Below are 18,445 nucleotides of genomic sequence, written 5' to 3' on the forward strand. Positions count from 1 at the left end.
ATTCAACTTTGCACTTCGCGAGCTGAGTTAGTTTTTTCTTACTTAGAAAGATATCATCCTCCAAAGTGAGCGGTTTTAATAAGCTATTGTTCTCCCCGAGTGAGCACCTATAGCATTTTATGAAAGCCTCAAATTAAGAGCTTGAGATTTAATTCCAGTGCAAAGGGAGCTGTTGTTGTGGCGCACCAATATACAAACGATAAAATAAATGTATGATATAGGGAAACAAATAACTTCTGCTTTATTTGTGCAAAGGGTGAGCTTGTGAGTGTCAGACGCTAATAGCCAAACAGTGTGTGCCTTCATGCCCCTTCTTGGACACAGACTAATGAGAAATAACCCTTAATTCTGTTTTCCCCTTAAGGTGGCACGATGTCAGCAAAGGATGTTGAAGGGTTTTGACACGCTTATTCACAAGTTCAATGAAATCCTGGATAAGATATTCTCTTGCGTGTGCAACAAGAATAAAGACCGCTATAATCATTCCACACATTCATTCCACGAAACATGACAGCTGTACCTCAGGGCCCGATTGGGCCATTGCTTCGAGCGCTTCTTGACCTTTCCAATGGATCGTCTCGGTCGGCTGGATTGCACTCTGTCAAACAGGAGACACTAAAAAGTGCACTCCCTTTAAGGAGGTGTCAAATAGTCATGGCAGGTCTTTGGAGAAACAGTGTTGACGTGTTGAAGGGTTGGCAGAGGTTAAGTTGTCGTCTTGTTATAGCTGTGCAACTCTTCACTGTGCACAAAAGGTCCTGTCAGCTTTATTTGCGATTTGTTTTGATACATGCGGGCGAGTGTTTTGATCAATAGCAGATGAGGCTGTAACGATAAACAAGGGGTATTCACACTATTTGACTTGGGGGCCGCATTGGGCTAAATGTGGCCGGGGACCGAAAGCTTGTAAAACAGACCTGGGCAAAATTTTCAATCCGGCCTTTTGGACGTTACTAAATATTTTTTTTTAGAGTTTTAACATCTAAACTGTAGCCTCCACTGTAATGTGCAGTGCTGTTTTCAATATGCGTGATAGATAGATAGTACTTTATTGATTCCTTCAGGAGAGTTCCCTCAGGAAAATTTAAAGTCTTGAACTATAGAAACTGGGTAACACACGGCACACTGACAAAGCTTAATCTAGTGTTACTATAACAATCTACAAGGTTAATACGGTTTGTTTCTCTTTTAACCCGTCTCCGCTCGGGATGGTTCCCGCTGGCCCCACCATGGACTGGACTTTCGCTGATGTGTTGGACTTTCACAATATTATGTCAGACCCACTCGACACCGAGGATGTCGTTGTGGCTTGTACAGCCCTTTGAGACACTTGTGATTTAGGGCTATATAAATAAACATTGATTGATTGATTGATTCCTTCCCCTCCATTTATCTGCTTTCTTTTGTATTTGAAGTTATCATTACAAATATATATATATTTTACATTTGAAACAATTGTATTGTTGATAATAGAGGTAATTATTGTTATTATTCATTATCAGAATCAGAAGTACTTTATTAATCCATCCATCCATCCATTTTCTACTGCTTATTCCCTTTGGGGTCGCGGGGGGCGCTGGAGTCTATCCCCGAGGGGAAATTAAGATTTTCAGCACAATCCCATTCAAGAGCAGACAAAGATTACAGGGAGACAGAACAGGATCGCTGACGGGTCTGACAACTTCCGGCGCCACTTACAAAACAGGTGAGAAACAGGTAAACAGTGTGTAAACACACGATTGCACCATGCAACCAAAGAAAAACATAATTTCAACACCCATGCACCTCTGGCCTCTGCGGTGTTCAACGCCATCGTCTGTTAGGGTGGGGGGGAGCATGGCCAGAGACAGGAGCAGACCCAACAAAGCAACCAAGAGAGGTGACTCCACCCTCGGCCGCCCACTAACTCTCGGCCAGTGTCCAGTCTGCATGGATGAGTAAGGATGCGTCTGGATGGTCTGTGGTGACGTAGTCAGCCAGTTCTCGGGACTTACGGAACCAGAGTTGCGTGGATTTCCCACCAAAAATAGATGTAGGTTTAAATCCAGAGAACAGCGTACGCAAGTAAAAATTCGGATGCATTCAAGTGTTTTCACGCACAAATCCAAGCACATTTCTTTGTTACGTCGCAATCAATGGTGCTATTTCTTTTAGTATTTGTATTGCTCTATTTGTAGTGTAATAATGTTCATTGTCATTTCTGTATTATTTTTTATTTCACTAACTGCTTCTTTGCTATCACTTTTACTATCATATTTGTACATATCCTATTTGCTGATGTTGTTATATTGTTGTTGTTGTTGCCTCTCTCTTTTACCCCCCTCTTGTCCCCGCAATTTCCCCCTCTGTCTTCCTTTTTTTCCTCTTTTTTTCCCCTCCTGCGCCAAATAGTAATATAAATCCATTTAATAAAGTCAAATACAAGTAAGGATAGAAAAGAAGTATTGCACACTCCTATTTCGTAAAGTAAATTTGTACAGCTGATATGGGCATCTACATCAACAATATGATTTGCCTGAGTAGCTGGACAGGACAAAAAAATATATACATATAGAAAGTTTTTCAATGGTCGGACTCTGCGTTTTTGAGCGATACACGGGTTATTACGGTAATCTATGTCATAGCAGCTCCTGGCAGACGAGGCACCAAGCAGTTTGTTTTCAGAGCAGCGGGAGCAGGTTTTTTACAACAAAGTAAGAAAAGTGATATTATGTCAGATTGTAGGTGTTTGTTTTAGTAACAACGGCATTGCACCTTGCACGTTCACACACAATTGATTCGTTTAAGACCCAAATAGCAGGTGTTGATACAACACTTCCCTGCTGCGAGATGTTCATACTGTTGCTGGTGCACAACCTATTTTGCTAATAAAAAACATGCGATGAGAGACCCTCTATTCCGCCCATAAAACCCAATAAATAGTCAACCAAAAACCACCAACAATAATCCATTTACATTTTGTGACTTGCATATGAATCAAGTGTTTGTGATATTGTTGTTATAAGTGAGATAACGAGCTTATGTAGCTTTGTTGACATCATTGGCTGGTGAGCTGCTTCCTGCCTCGGTGCTCGCGAAGGTTAAAGGCCTACTGAAACCCACTACTACCGACCACGCAGTCTGATAGTTTATACATCAATGATGAAATCTTAACATTGCAACACATGCCAATACTGTCGGGTTAGATTAGTAAAGTGCAATTTTAAATTTCCCGCGAAAAATTCTGCTGAAAACATCTCGGTATGATGATGTTTGCAGATGACGTCATGGATTGTAGCGGACATATTGGGACATCATTGTGGCCAGCTATTAAGTCGTCTGTTTTCATCGCAAAATTCCACAGTATTCTGGACATCTGTGTTGGTGAATCTTTTGCAATTTGTTTAATGAACAATGAAGACAGCAAAGAAGAAAGCTGTAGGTGGGAAGCGGTGTATTAGCGGCGGGCTGCAGCAACACAACCAGGAGGACTTTGAGTTGGATAGCAGACGCGCTACCGTGAGTACAACTTTTATCCTGCACTACAACGATTTAATGCAACAACATGTCGTTCTTATCTGTACTGTAAAGTTCAAATTTGAATAAAAGGAAGTCTGAGTCTAAGTCTAAGTCTAAGTCTAAGTCTTATGTATTTTGACATCAGTTACCTGTGGGTAGCAATGTTTAATTGTACTGTCCGGTCAAATAAATACATAAATGAAATAAAAAATAAATAAACTTACAAACATACATGTGGAAAAAAAACGTTTTTGGGTTGCTTTAAGACTGAAGTAACCTGACTCTCGCCAGATCCTTGTAGTTCGCTGAGCTCCACACAAGGATCTGGGCTCAAGGGCAATGCAAACTCCTTCCAGATAGCAAAAAATAATGAACCAATCAGGATCGCCGGGCGGGATTTCATAGATGTGACGTAGCGCCGAAGCGACTGTTTGATTCAAACAACAATGGCGGCACGTGTGCTGACAGTGATTCTGCTATTGCAACTGTTTTGTCGAATCAATCAAATATTAATTCTTTAAAAAATGAACAGAGAACGGTTTTGAAGGCATTTATTAACTTTTCGCTCTGTCGTTATCCAATATGTCGGCTGTTCTGTTTTGGATTTCCCAGTGTATCTCTCAAAGACTATAAAAATGGGACCCATTACCTCCCTGCTTGGCACTCAGCATCAAGGGTTGGAGTTGGGGGTTAAATCACCAAAATGATTCCCGGGCGCGGCGCCGCTGCTGCCCACTGCTCCCCAAGGGGATGGGTCAAATGCAGAGGACAAATTTCACCAGCGTCACGCCTTGATTTCCATGGGAGTGGATGAAGTACACGTCATTCAAGATAACGGACAAGTGGTTTATCCAATCACATACAATGATTTTTATGCAAGGCTCTGCCTTCTGAAATACATCTCCTATTGAGAAGTCCCAGTGCCTTGTGTGGAGCCCAGCGGACTACAAGGATCTTGCGAGAGTCAGGTTAAGACTGAAGGGCATATTTGGAAAACACATTGACTAATATGTGCAGTTCAAAAGTGAGCGATCACTTGTAAATGACGCTAACATTCCATTACAAATTGCAAAAAGAGCCGTTCTGACTCCTGTAGAGCTGTGCCCACCTGTTCAGCTATTACAGACCATCAACACACACTTGCACACTGCGATGGTACTTTATTCAACACATTTAAGCGCTGGGGGATGGCAGTCCAAAGCCCTGCGTGACGAGTCTTGCCGCATCTGCTCGTGGCCCGCTTCCAAAAAAAATATCCATGGCAGAGAAAAAAAAAGATATTTAAGGCATAATCAGCATACTTGTCGTTAGAATGACAACTACTCTCTCTACCTGCGGCACATCGGTCTGGACTTTCGCCTCCACAAGAGGTGTCAAGTCGAAGGCCTTTGCTAATGTCAGCGTGAATGACTCAAGATGGTGTCATCTCTTTAGCTACTGTCTGGCGGGAGGTGTTTGGGAGTTTGTACGCCTGTTGTTATGACAATTAATCTAACTCCAATCTAGCTCTGAGGCAGCGGCCGGTATTAAAAGTGCGGGCTATGACGAAAGACAAGGTGATAATTGCCTTGGTGTTGCATTGGAGGAGAAGACGAGGCAGTCAAGGGCAACTGAGACACATCTTTCTCAGCATGACCTGTGTAGTAATGTAGCTGTGCACACAAACGCTGTTTGCCCGATGGTTAATGGGGTGGGCTATGTGTTTTTAATCTCCGCCTGTCAATACTTCCCTGTGTGGGCATGCAAGGACAACTTGACTCGTCTGCCTTCGTATTTGCCTCGTTCGTGTTATCTCGTCTCCGGCATAAACTGGATGTGTTTTTCCCTCGTAAACAGCTTTTCTTATTACAGATGTGCATCAGTTGTCTGCTGGCCATGACATGGGAAAGGGACAATGATAAGTGGGTTTATATAACCATAAACATCCCGTTTATCTACCGGGGTATCCCTCTTGTTGACAATATTGCAACCTGAGTTCATGTTTTCTTTTCACCAATAATGCATGTTTTATACAGTGTTGTATGTCAGGATGTTGGGAGAGTTTTCAAGTGTCAAATTTTGTTTACTTGGTATTGCATCAATCGCTCATACTCGTCTGGTCAGAATGGGATCCGCATGAAGGTTTGATGGACACTTGTCCGTCAGTAGAAGCATTTAAGTCCCATTTTAAAACTAATTTGTATACGCTAGCCTTTACATAGAACCCCTTTAAGACCAGTTGATCTGCCGTCTCTTTTCTGCTCTGCCCCCAGAGGTTCTTAGGTGACCACAGATGAGTTATGCTGTTCAAAGTCGGGAACCAGGGTGGACCACTCATCTGTGCATCAGTTGGGGACGTCTCTGCGCTGCTGACTTGTCTCCACTCAAGATGATCCCCTGCATGCCCCACTATGGACTGGACTCTCACACTATTATCTAGACCCACTCGACGCCCATTGCACCGGTCGCCCAGGGGTCCCCATCTGCGGTCCCCTCCAAGGTTTCTCATGGTATCCCATTGGGTTGAGTTTTTTCTTGCCCTGATGTTGGATCTGAGCCGAGGATGTCGTTGTGGCTTGTGCAGCCCTTTGAGACACCTGTGATCAGGGCCGGCCCGTGGCAGAGGCCGTATAGGCAAACGCTAAGGGCGCCGTCCATCAGGGGGCGCCACACCAGTGCCACAAATGTTGGAGAAAAAAAAAAAAAAAAAAAGGTAGGTACTATTATTTCTAAATACAAAAAATAATCCCACTTTAATTAAAATGCTAAGTAAAGCCTATTTAATAGAAATATTATTTGTTACAACATTGCGGTAGAAAATGGATGGATGATTGATTGATTGTCAACTTATTTTTGTTCCTTAATAAATTAAACCACTTCTCCTGACCTCAGCTTTACCTGCGGCAGCCGTTGGGTGTAATGATGAATTCTAATGCGCCTTCTCAGCACAAGGGCTGCACTGCAGTAGCATCCAGTTAGAGCGCGCTCTGGGAGTTTTATGGGGTCCAAACACAGGAGGCTGATCTGAATATGCATGTGCGAGGCTGTTGAGGGACTTCGCCTGTGCGTCGGCCAACAAAAAGTCTTGTTAATCCGTCGCAGAGCGTCGAGTAGGCCAGCCCTGACATTTGCCTTCCGTCCCTTATTTGCATCAGTGCGAGTGCAACTCCCAAAATCCAGAAAGAGGAACATATCACTTTTATGTTGCTGTTTTGTTGTTTCACATAGCAGCTAGTGCTGCTTTCTGTCTGACCTGCTCCGACTCTGGTATAACGCTACCAAGTTTTTGGCCGACAAAGACGCTGCATTTTTGATGTTTGGAAAATACTCATCAAATCATAATGTCACAACACATTCACATTTTGTCACTTCTGAAATGACTGATGCATATAAAAAGCTGTCTGCTGGCATTCAATTGCATGAATGTGATTATTTGCACATGTAACCAGGTGCCCTTAAGGACACACCTTGTCTTTGGGTTGGTACCAGTACCAAAATTATTTTGATACTTTTCTGTACTTTTCTAAATAAAGGGGACCACAAAAAATTGCATTATTGTCTTTATTTTAACAAAAAAATGTAGGGTACATTAAACATATGTTTCTTATTGCAAGTTTGTCCTTAAATAAAATAGTGAACATACAAGACAACTTGTCTTTTATTAGTAAGCAAGCAAACCAATGCTCCTATCTAGTCTGACATATGCAGTTTCATATTTTGTCATTTTCCATTCCATTATTTTGTCAAAATTATTCAGGACAAGTGGTAGAAAATTAATTATTAATCTACTTGTTCATTTACTGTTAATATCTGCTTACTTTCTCTTTTAACATGTTCTATCTACACTTCTGTTAAAATGTAACAATCATTTAGTCTTTTGTTTTTGATACTTTACATTAGTTTTGGATGATACCACAAATTTGGGTATCAATCCGATACCCAGTAGTTACAGGATCATACATTGGTCATATTCAAAGTCCTCATGTGTCCAGGGATATCTTTCCTGAGTTTATAAACATAATATATATTTTAAAAAGGTTAAAGAAGATGTTGTGATGCCAAAAAATATTGATGTAATTATAGTAGTATCGAATAGATACGCTACTGTACTTGGTATCATTACAGTGGATGTTAGGTGTAGATCCACCAATGGTGTTTGTTTACATTTTGACGACTGTGAGCTACATTGTGTAGTGAAGCATGTTTAGCTATTCCTCGTCCTCCAGTGATAAAGCCAAATAAAGCCTGCATAGTGCGGCTGGACATTCAGTTTGGATTGGGCTCCGCGGTGGGTGTGGGCCCGATGTAGCGCGACTTTTGTCCTAAGCTGACTCGCCTGTCTAGCTTGTCATCAAAAAAGTGTAACTACAAGCTGTCCCACGGCACACTAGTGTGCCGTGGGACAGAGAATGAGATTATCTAATTTCACGTATTTGGGTTAAAAATATTTTTTGCCAACCAGTAATTATAGTCTGCAAATTATGTGTTGTTGTTGAGTGTCGGTGCTGTCTAGAGCTCGGCAGAGTAATCGTGTAATACTCTTCCATATCAGTAGGTGGGAGCCGGTAGCTAATTGCTTTGCAGATGTCGGAAACAGTGGGAGGCAGTGTGCAGGTAAAAAGGTGTCTAATGCTTAAACCAAAAATAAACAAAAGGTTAGTGACCCTAAGAAAAGGCATTGAAGCTTAGGGAAGGCTATGCAGAACGAAACTAAAACTGAACTGGCTACAAAGTAAACAAAAACAGAATGCTGGACAACAGCAAAGACTTACTGTGGAGCAAAGACGGCGTCCACAATGTACATCAAAACATGACATGACAATCAACAGTTTCCCCACAAAGAAGGATAAAAACAACTGAAATATTCTTGATTGCTAAAACAACGGAGATGCGGGAAATATTGCTCAAAGGAAGACATGAAACTGCTACAGGAAAATACCAAAACAAGAGAAAAAGCCACTAAAATAGGAGCGCAAGACAAGAACTAAAACACTACACAAATGACTTCAATACAGTAAAATCCCTATGAAAGATAGAATGACGGATGGATTTTTTTAAGCATTCAAACTTGTAAAAACAAGTCCGCTTACAGAGGAGCCAATAAGAGGTCCTCCAGTTTGCGCACAAAATCCAATAAATAACCATTCAAAGACCACTAACAATACTCCATTTACATTTCATGACTTGAACATTAACCAAGTATTAGTGATATTGTTATTATAAGCGCTAACACAGACAAACTATTTATAGCGGCACCGTGATCACAAGTCTGTGTACAATTTTGACATGATCGACTGATGAGGCGTTTCTTCTCTTCCTTGCTCCCTGGAAGTTTATTGTAGATCATAAATCATGCATCTCACCTGGACAGAAGAAGGCTGAGGATATATTCCGACAAGTTGGTACACTTGGACAGGCATTTAGGACCCATAAATGGCAATAACGACATAAAGAGACGCTTAGCCCCCCCCCCCCCCCCCCCGCCCCTTTCTTAGTGAGTATTCTGGTGAGGACTATAGTCATTATTCATCTAAATGGGTTTATATGAACGTCCGAGCGGTCGACATCCTAATGACAGCATATTATGTTATGTTTGTTGGCTCTCATAAAATCTTTAATGGTGCAGTTGGGAGAGTGGCCGTGCCAGCAACCTGAGGGTTCCTGGTTCGATCCCCACCTTCTACCAACCTCGTCACAGCCGTTGTGTCCTTGAGCAAGACACTTCACCCTTGCTCCTGATGGGTCGTGGTTAGGGCTTTGCATGGCAGCTCCCGCTATGAGTGTGTGAATGTGTGTGTGTGAATGGGATGTGGAAGTAGTGTCTAAGCGCTTTGAGTACCTTGAAGGTAGAAACGCGCTATACAAGTATAACCCATTATAATCAGTGATGAAGAATGAAACAGCAAGCGCGGTGCATTGATTTAAAAAATGCATCACGACTATCACTTTTTCCCCCACTGCATCACTGATTACAACTCACTGCAGACTTCCTGAGAGCCGAACAAGCATAATAAAACATCACTTACTGTACAAGGTCTGCTGTCATTAGGATGCAGACTGCTCGGATGTTCATATATTCTCTTTAAGATATAGACTGACTCATAATCCTCGCGAAGAAAAGGGGGGTAGAAGCGAGCGTCATTTTGTGTCGTTCTCGCCTATCCCGGGTCTAAATTGGCTGTCCAAAGTGTACCAACATGTCGGAATACATTCTCGTCCTTCTACTATCCAGGTGAGAGGCATGATTTATGATCTAGAATAAAGTTTGACGAGCAAGGAAATGAAGAAGCAGCTGATCAGTCGATCATGTCAACCAGCTCGTGATCACGGCGCCGCTATAAAAACTTTATCTGTGTTAACGCTTATAATAACAATATCACTAATACTTGGTTAATATTCAAGTCATTAAATGCAAATGGAGTATTTTTGGTGTTGTTTGGATGTTTTTTGGGGGGTTTTATGGGTGGAATATAGGACATCATATCGGTTCCGCTGTAAGTGGACTTTTATTTACGAGTTAGAATACATAAAAAAACAAAAAAAATCGTCATGTGTTTCACAATGATTGTGAACAAGAACATGTATTGTCTATGTGTGATGATGTAAATGAGGTGTGGTTCTTATGTATACTAAGTATGTATCAATGAAATGGCATTTTATGGCTTTTCTTGATTTGATTACATGCTATCGTATAATTTTATTGTTATAATTTTAATGCATGATCGTTGTATCTCTTTAATTTAGGGAGCGAGGGACTGCAGATGGAAATGAGCTATTTAGCTGTAATCTGGTGCAGAACACATCTGTCTTTGAGCTTCATGTTTCTGTGCATTGTCCATTCAAATAAAGACTAAAGCAGTGGTTCTTAACCTGGGTTCGATCGAACCCTAGGGGTTCGGTGAGTCGGCCTCAAGGGTTCGGCGGAGGTCAAAACACACCCGACGCATCGTGTAAATAAAAACTTTTCCCTATCGGCGTATTACGGATACGGCAACAGCAGAAATCACACTGATTTGCAGGTGTGTAATTTGTTGTGAGTTTATGCACTGTTGGTTTTGTTGTTTGAACAAGGTGATGTTCATGCACGGTTCATTTTGTGCACCAGTAAAGAAAACATGGTAACACTTAACACTTAAGTATGGGGAACAGATTCACCATTAATTAGTTGCTTATTAACTTGCAAATTAGTAACATATTGGCTCTTAACTAGTCATTATTAAGTACTTATTAATGCCTTATTCGGCATGGCCTTATTATAACCCTAACCCTGGCCCTAACCCTCTAACCCTAACCAAAAAACTCTAAATTAAGTCTTTGTTGCTTAGAATATGTTCCCCATACTAAAGTGTTTTCAAAAACATATAATAACTTTGTCTTGAATTTGAAAAAAAGGAGGGTTCGGTTAATGTGCATATGAAACTGGTGGGGTTCGCTACCTCCAACAAGGTTAAGAACTACTGGACTAAACTTACTAACAATAGGCAAAATTCCAAAATAATTGCAATTCCCTTTTAACATTTCCTTGTGTGTGTGTGCTGTAAGCCGAAACGAGTGGCAGTTCCTTTTTCCTGCTGGTAGTGTTTCTCACAAATAATTTTGTTTTATTCACTGGCAGGGTATTGTTTGGATATTTTCTCCCTGGTTGCCCTGTCGCCGTGGTAAGCTCCACCCCCGACTTATCAGCTGCCCCCACTTGTGTTTATTCTGAATTGTCTGTTCCAGCTATTATTTTAGAGTATATGTCTCTTTTAAAACAATAAAATAAAAAAGCCCCACTGTTCACTGAACACATGTGTCTTTGAATAAGTAGGTTCCGAGAACTAGTTTATCCCTCGGAGGGTGAAATTACCCCCCCCCCCCCACCCTCGGGTGGCGTTATCGAGCTCTTCTTTCCATGATCCTATTCCTTGCCACACATATATTTAGGAGGGGCTAGTACAATAGTATGTATCTGTGTTGCAGATGAGGAGCTCTGCTAGTCAAGAATGGATCTGTGGCATGCATTAGCGGATTGCCTATTGATGAGGGAGGGGAAGATTTATAATGCTCTAGTAGATGGACGCAATCTAGGAGTATAAATAAATGAATATGCATCCACCCTGCACAGTGATGGCAGTAAAGCCCTGATTTGCAAGCTCATCAGTGAACGCAAATGTCACATTTAGTGCGGCCTCATCACCAGGAACCCGCTGACTGATAACACTGTAGATGCGTAAAGTTATGTGCACGCTGAAAGGCCAACAAGATTCACTGCCACACAACGGTACGAACAAATGGGATTGAGGGAAAACTATTACATGGACTGTAATAAGGCTGCGCCACTAGATGTCAACAATACAACTTACATCACGGTAGAGTTGGCTTGAAAAGTGTTTCAGTTTAAGCAGGTTTTGGTTTGTCCTTTGTAGTGTTGTCCCGATTCCAATATTTATATATATATATATACCAAAATGCTTTAATACTTTTTAAATAAAGGGGACCACAAAAATGGCATTATTGGCTTTATTTTACCAAAAAACCTTACGGTACATTAAACATATGTTTCTTATTGCAATTTAGTCCATAAATAAAATAGTGAACATACAAGACAACTTGTCTTTTAGTAGTAAGTAAGCAAACAAAGGCTCCTAATTTAGCTGCTGACATATGCAGTAACATATTGTGTCATTTTCCAGTCTATTAGTTTGTCTAAATTATGAAGGACAAGCGGTAGAAAATGAATTATTAATCTACTTGTTCATTTACTGTTAATATCTGCTTACTTTCTTTTTTAACATGTTCTATCTACACTTCTGTTAAAATGTAATAATCACTTATTCTTCTGTTGTTTGATACTTTACATTGGTTTTGGATGATACCACAAATTTGGGTATCAATCCGATACCAAGTAGTTACAGGATCATACATTGGTCATATTCAAAGTCTTCAAGTGTCCAGGGACATATTTCCCGAGTTTATAAACACAATATGAATTTAAAAAAAAGGAAAAAAGATTTTGTGATGCTGAAGAATATTGATGTAATCATAGTAGTATCGACTAGATACGCTACTGTACTTGGTATCATTACAGTGGATGTCAGGTGTAGATCCACCAATGGCGTTTGTTTACATTTTGACGCCAGTGAGCTACGGTGTGTAGTGAAGCATGTTTAGCTATTCCTCGTCCTGCAGGGATGATACTTGTAAGAAACGTACTTTATTTGTCCCCATGGAGGCGAGGATTAGTGATTTAGAAGTAGCTAAAACACTGCCGACTGACGTTAGCCGCTAGCTAGCTAGCCATGTCTTAAAGCACCTCTTCCTGAGGGCGTTTCAGTGTTATAACTTCACCTTTATCCTTAGTTTTTAAGCCAAAATGCGTCCGTTCTCCCTTTTCTGTCTACACACTGTGTCTGCTTGTAAGTACTCCGTGATTGTCCACTGCCGAATATGCTCCTCTGCTCGTAAACCAGCAATGTCTTGACGTAATGACAATGGAGGGGTGGAGGGGGACCGGTACTTTTTAGAGGCGGTATAGTACCGAATATGATTCATTAGTATCGCGGTACTATACCAATACCGGTATACCGTACAACCCTCGTCCTTTGTAAAGACCACAGGACAGCAGTCAAATGGACCAGAATATGTAATATGTAATTTAGGTTGAATGCATTTAGGCAACAAATGTGAATGGCTCCCTAAAGATTCAAGGCATGTCTCCAAAGAAGACGCCCTTTGTCAATGTCAATCAGCGCTTTGACCCCCCTCAACTCCAATCGAGAGATGACTTGAGTATGGCTGCCCCTCTACACTCCGTATGCAGTTTTCCATTAGATGCCCTCACGTCCAACCTGCACTGTACATGTATCTACTGGAAGGCAGGGTATCCTGTGATCGCTACTCTACCTGCACCCAAACAAAGCCCTTACAGCTCCTCCAACCTCGCCACAGCCATGCTAAGAGAATCTAATCACACCTATTAGATTGCTGAACCTGATATGAACTTCCTCCAGCAACCATGATAAAATTGATACCATTTGATCCAGCGGCACATGCCACGAATTCTAACAACGATTCCAGTACATTATTTATCTACTTGGAAAGACCCTCCTTGCCCTTGGTGATACTCGCTTAGCTTCAATTTTCTTTTTTTGGGGGGGGAATTTTGATGGGAAGATAGTTACCAGGGGTTAAGTGACAATAGGTCTCTATTCCTTAGGGGGTGGTGAGAGTGAACAGTTTCTTGTTCCGCTGTTGCAGTGGTGCCCCGCTAAATTTGCATTAAGATGAGTGTATTTTCGTGTGATACTGATGTTGTCATTTGTGTGATATGCCTAAACATTTCATTTACAAAAACCCAAAACCAGGCACGTTGTGTAAATCATAAATAAAAACAGAATACAATGATTAACAAACCCTTTTCAACCTATATTCAATTGAATAGACTGCAAAGACAAGATACTTAACGTTCGAACAGGAAAACGTTGTTATTTTTTGCAAATATTAGCTCATTTGGAATTTGATGCCTGCAACATGTTTCAAAAAAGCTGGCACAAGTTACAAAAAAGACTGAGAAAGTTGAGGGATGGTCATCAAACATTTATTCGGAACATCCCACAGGTGAACAGGCTAATTGGGAACAGGTGGGTGCCGTGATTGGGTATAAAAGCAGCTTCCATGAAATACTCAGCCATTCACAAAGAAAGATGGGGCGAGGGTCACCACTTTGTGAACAAATGTGTGAGCAAATCGTCGAACAGTTTAAGAACAACATTTCTCAACTTGCTATTGCAAGGAATTTAGAGATTTCACCATTTACGGTCCGTAATATCATCAAAAGATTCAGAGAATCTGGAGAAATCACTGCATGTAAGCGATATTACATAACTTCGATCCCTCAGGCGGTACTGCATCAAAAAGCAACATCAGTGTGTAAAGGATATCACCACATGGGCTCGGGAATACCACTGTCAGTAACTACAGTTTGTCGCTACATCTGTAAGTACCAGATAAAACTCTACTATGCAAAGCAAAAGCCATATATCAACAACACCCAGAAATGCCACCGGCTTTGCTGGGCCGGAGCTCATCTAAGATGGACTGATGCAAAGTGGAAAAGTGTTCTGTGGTCTGACGAGTTCACACTTCAAATTGTTTTTGTAAACTGTGGACGTCGTGTCCACCGGAACAAAGAGGAAAAGAACCATCCAGATTGTTATAGGCGCAAAGTTCAAAAGCCAGCATCTGTGGTGGTATGGGGGTGTATTAGTGCCCAAGGCATGGGTAACTTACACATATGTGAAGGCACCATTAATGCTGAAAGGTACATACAGGTTTTGAAGCAACATATGTTGCCATCCAAGCAACGTTATCATGGACGCCCCTGCTTATTTCAGCAAGACAATGCCAAGCCACGTGTTACAACAGTGTGGCTTCATAGTAAAAGAGAGCGGGTAATAGACTGGCCTGCCTGTAGTCCAGACCTGTCTCCCATTGAAAATGTGTGGCGCATTATGAAGCCTAAAATACCACAACGGAGACCCCCGGACTGTTGAACAACTTAAGCTGTACATCAAGCAAGAATGGGAAATAATTCCACCTGAAAAGCTTCAAAAATTGGTCTACTCAGTTCCCAAACCTTTACTGAGTGTTGTTAAAAGGAAAGGCCATGTAACACAGTGGTAAAAATGCCCCTGTGCCAACTTTTTTGCAATGTGTTGCTGCCATTAAATTCTAAGTTAATGATTATTTGCAAAAAATAAATAAAGTTTCTCAGTTCGAACATTAAGTATCTTGTCTTTGCAGTCTATTCAATTGAACATAAAGTTGAAAAGGATTTGCAAATCATTGTATTATGTTTTTATTCACGAATTACACAACGTGCCAACTTCACTGGTTTTAGGATTTGAATATTACATTAGTAATGTTACTCCTGTGTTGGTCCATGTCTACTCTGAGCGCCTCCAACTCGGTGCTCGAAACTGTCATTTGTTTTACTTTTTCTTTCATATTTTTTCTTCCTTCCTCTCGGTCTGGCCCCTCTCAAACCATCCACTGTCCGGTGACAAGCCCAATAAATTACTAGATGATCACAACAGGAGGAATAATAAATAATTAAAATACCTCCCTGACATTAACCATTAACACTGAGCATGACAGTTGAATTACGCCTACTTAAAAGAGCAGCACACACATACACTAAACTTGCAGACGGAACAATTAAATGGTCTGCTCATTCTGTGGCCTGCATGCTGAATAGTTCTCCCTTCCCTGCTACTGTGAGGCAAACAAATGCTTGCAGCGATTCACCCGGCATACTCTCACATATTTCCAGTGCACTCTGGGCTCACTAATGTAAGGAGAAGAAACACAAGGCGGTGTGATCAAAGTCATGTCGACCACATGTGAACAAGCACTGACCTGCCCTGATTTTTTTTTTTTATACCCACAATGCAACGGTGGGGTTTTGCGGTTTTCTTTCCTCTGGCGGCGCAGTCCCAATCGGAAGATTAAAAGTGTGTTCATGAATTATTTGAACAGCAAATTTGAGAGAACATGTTGCTCCTCTACAAGACCTCTTGTTTGCATGCATTTCAATTGGGATGCTGATAATTATCTATTCACCCATATCAGGGGGTCGGCAACCCAAAATGTTGAAAGAGCCATATTGGACCAAAAATACCAACAAAAAAATCTGTCTGGAGCCGCAAAAAATTAAGTCTTATAAGTGTTATAATGAAGGCAACATTTCCATCCATCCATTTTCTACCGCTTGTCCCTTTTGGGGTCGCTGGAGCCTATCTCAGCTGCATTCGGGCGGAAGGCGGAGTACACCCCTGGACAAGTCGCCACCTCATCGCAGGGCCAACACAGATACACAGATGTGTCTAAATTAGCTATATTAACCTACTATCAAAGGCTGAAGCAAATCTTCGTTGACTGAAATGTTGTATTTTTATTTTTATTCTACACATTTTTGCAACATTGGAAATCATTAGTAAAATGGAGGCTTCTCACAGGATGAGATAACTTCTGGAAATTGCTGGCTTAGAATGGCCAAATGTATAGACGTGTGTGTCCAAGTTAAAGGAAACGGCAGGCTGTCTTCTTTTAATAGATTTAATCTATGAAAGCTGGGTAACGTTTGCTGTGGTCTGGAACAACATGGCACACAAACAACTATCAGAAATGCAGCCAATATTACATACAGATAATGTGTCATGAGACATGCAAATATAAATTAAATACACAGAGGACATAAGTAAAGGAAATTAAATGAGCTCAAATGTACCTACAAACGAGGCATAATGATGCAATATGTACATACAGCTAGCCTAAATAGCATGTTAGCATTGTTTAGCTTGCAGTCATGGATTGACCAAATATGCCTGATAAACACTCCAGCAAATCAATAAAATCAACAAAGCTCACTTTTGTGCATTCACGCACAGCATAAAACGTTTGGTGGACAAAATGAGACAAAAGAGGAGTGGCATAAAACACATTTTTCTGTGGCAGCATCGGAGAAACTTGTATATGCAAACAAACTATGATGAGTTCAAGGACCACTGAAATTAGTAGGACACAACAGTGCTACCACATCAGTGAAGCATGTTTAATATAAACAGTGGGATTTCTAACAATTAGGAAGGTTTGTGTCATGTTTGTTCTCCTACAGAAAATATATTAAAACAAAAAATATATATATTTTTTCCATCTTTTTCGATTTTCACACATCTCTGAAAGAGGTTCAGAGAGCCACTAGGGCGGCGCTAAACAGTTGCTGGTTGCTAACCCATACGAATCATGGTGCATGCTTTTTAAGAGAACAATGTATAATTAATGGAAATTAATTTCTTATATTAATTTGACCCATGCGTAACATAATGTGTCTGCTGTTAGCAACATATACAGCCATTTCCCACCGTTTACAGGAACTTTCCAATTTACCCTGGTAAATGAAATAGCACCAACTGTTTCCACCAAAAACTACCCGTGTAAATAAAGGTCCACCAAGAAATATTTTGGTCTCTAGTTTCTACATGGGACTTTGGAAGGTTCTGGCATGAATGATTGAGGGGAGGGCTGCGCTGTTGATTGCTGACTGGTTTAACACAGCTGGGGTGTTTCTAAATCTTTGTATTCAAAATTCCATCAGCCATTAGAGTATGCGGGGAGTCGGGACAATTTTGGTTATTTCTTGTGCATTTCTCTTAGAAACATACTTGAAAACGCAGAGAACAATACAATGCTGATTAGTGGAACAATCTTGCAATGATTTACTCGGCCATACTGCTAAACTAGTTTGCAGTTCAATGCTGTTTTTACATGCTGCATTTCAATACCAGAAAAGGACAGACTCTATTAAACGTATTTACAGAGGAATATATTCAGTATCCAGCCAGACTTCGAAGGTGCTTATTGGGACTCGGCAACCTCCTTGTTTGAGGTTAAATGTCAAATAAAGGAGGCAGTTAACGAGTGGAACGAAGGTAAATCTCAATAATATTCATTTTATTTTGTCACATGCTCTAACAATAGTCAGTGACACGCCATTTGTGTAGTTATTAGGCTTAACCCGAGTGAACCGGATACTCCTTTTATGTCCATGGAAGGAACCCAGCTCAATGATCATTGGTTTGGTATGGCCAACCTGCAGCAGTTGATTGTCTGACACAGCTGTCAGTCCATGCTTGCAATGCAAAACATTCAAATCAATAAAATGGTACTCATAAGTAAAGCAGAAATAGAACACAAACATGCAAATACAAGGCTGAAGAAAGGTGCAAAAAGAACGAAATGACTAGAGGTTGAAACTTGGTTGCCGTGCAAAAATGGCAAATTGCTGCCTCCCATGTTTTTTCAGATTTACGCTTCGCTTCACTTCCCTTCTAGCATTTTTGCCTTCGCCCTGCTTCTAGGTAGTCCTTGTTTGCTCCCCATTCCATGTCAGGTAGCTATTGACCAATGCATTCATCCATGCTGAAGG

This window comes from Entelurus aequoreus, linkage group LG12 (assembly GCF_033978785.1).
Source record: "Entelurus aequoreus isolate RoL-2023_Sb linkage group LG12, RoL_Eaeq_v1.1, whole genome shotgun sequence".
Taxonomy (NCBI): domain Eukaryota; kingdom Metazoa; phylum Chordata; class Actinopteri; order Syngnathiformes; family Syngnathidae; genus Entelurus; species Entelurus aequoreus.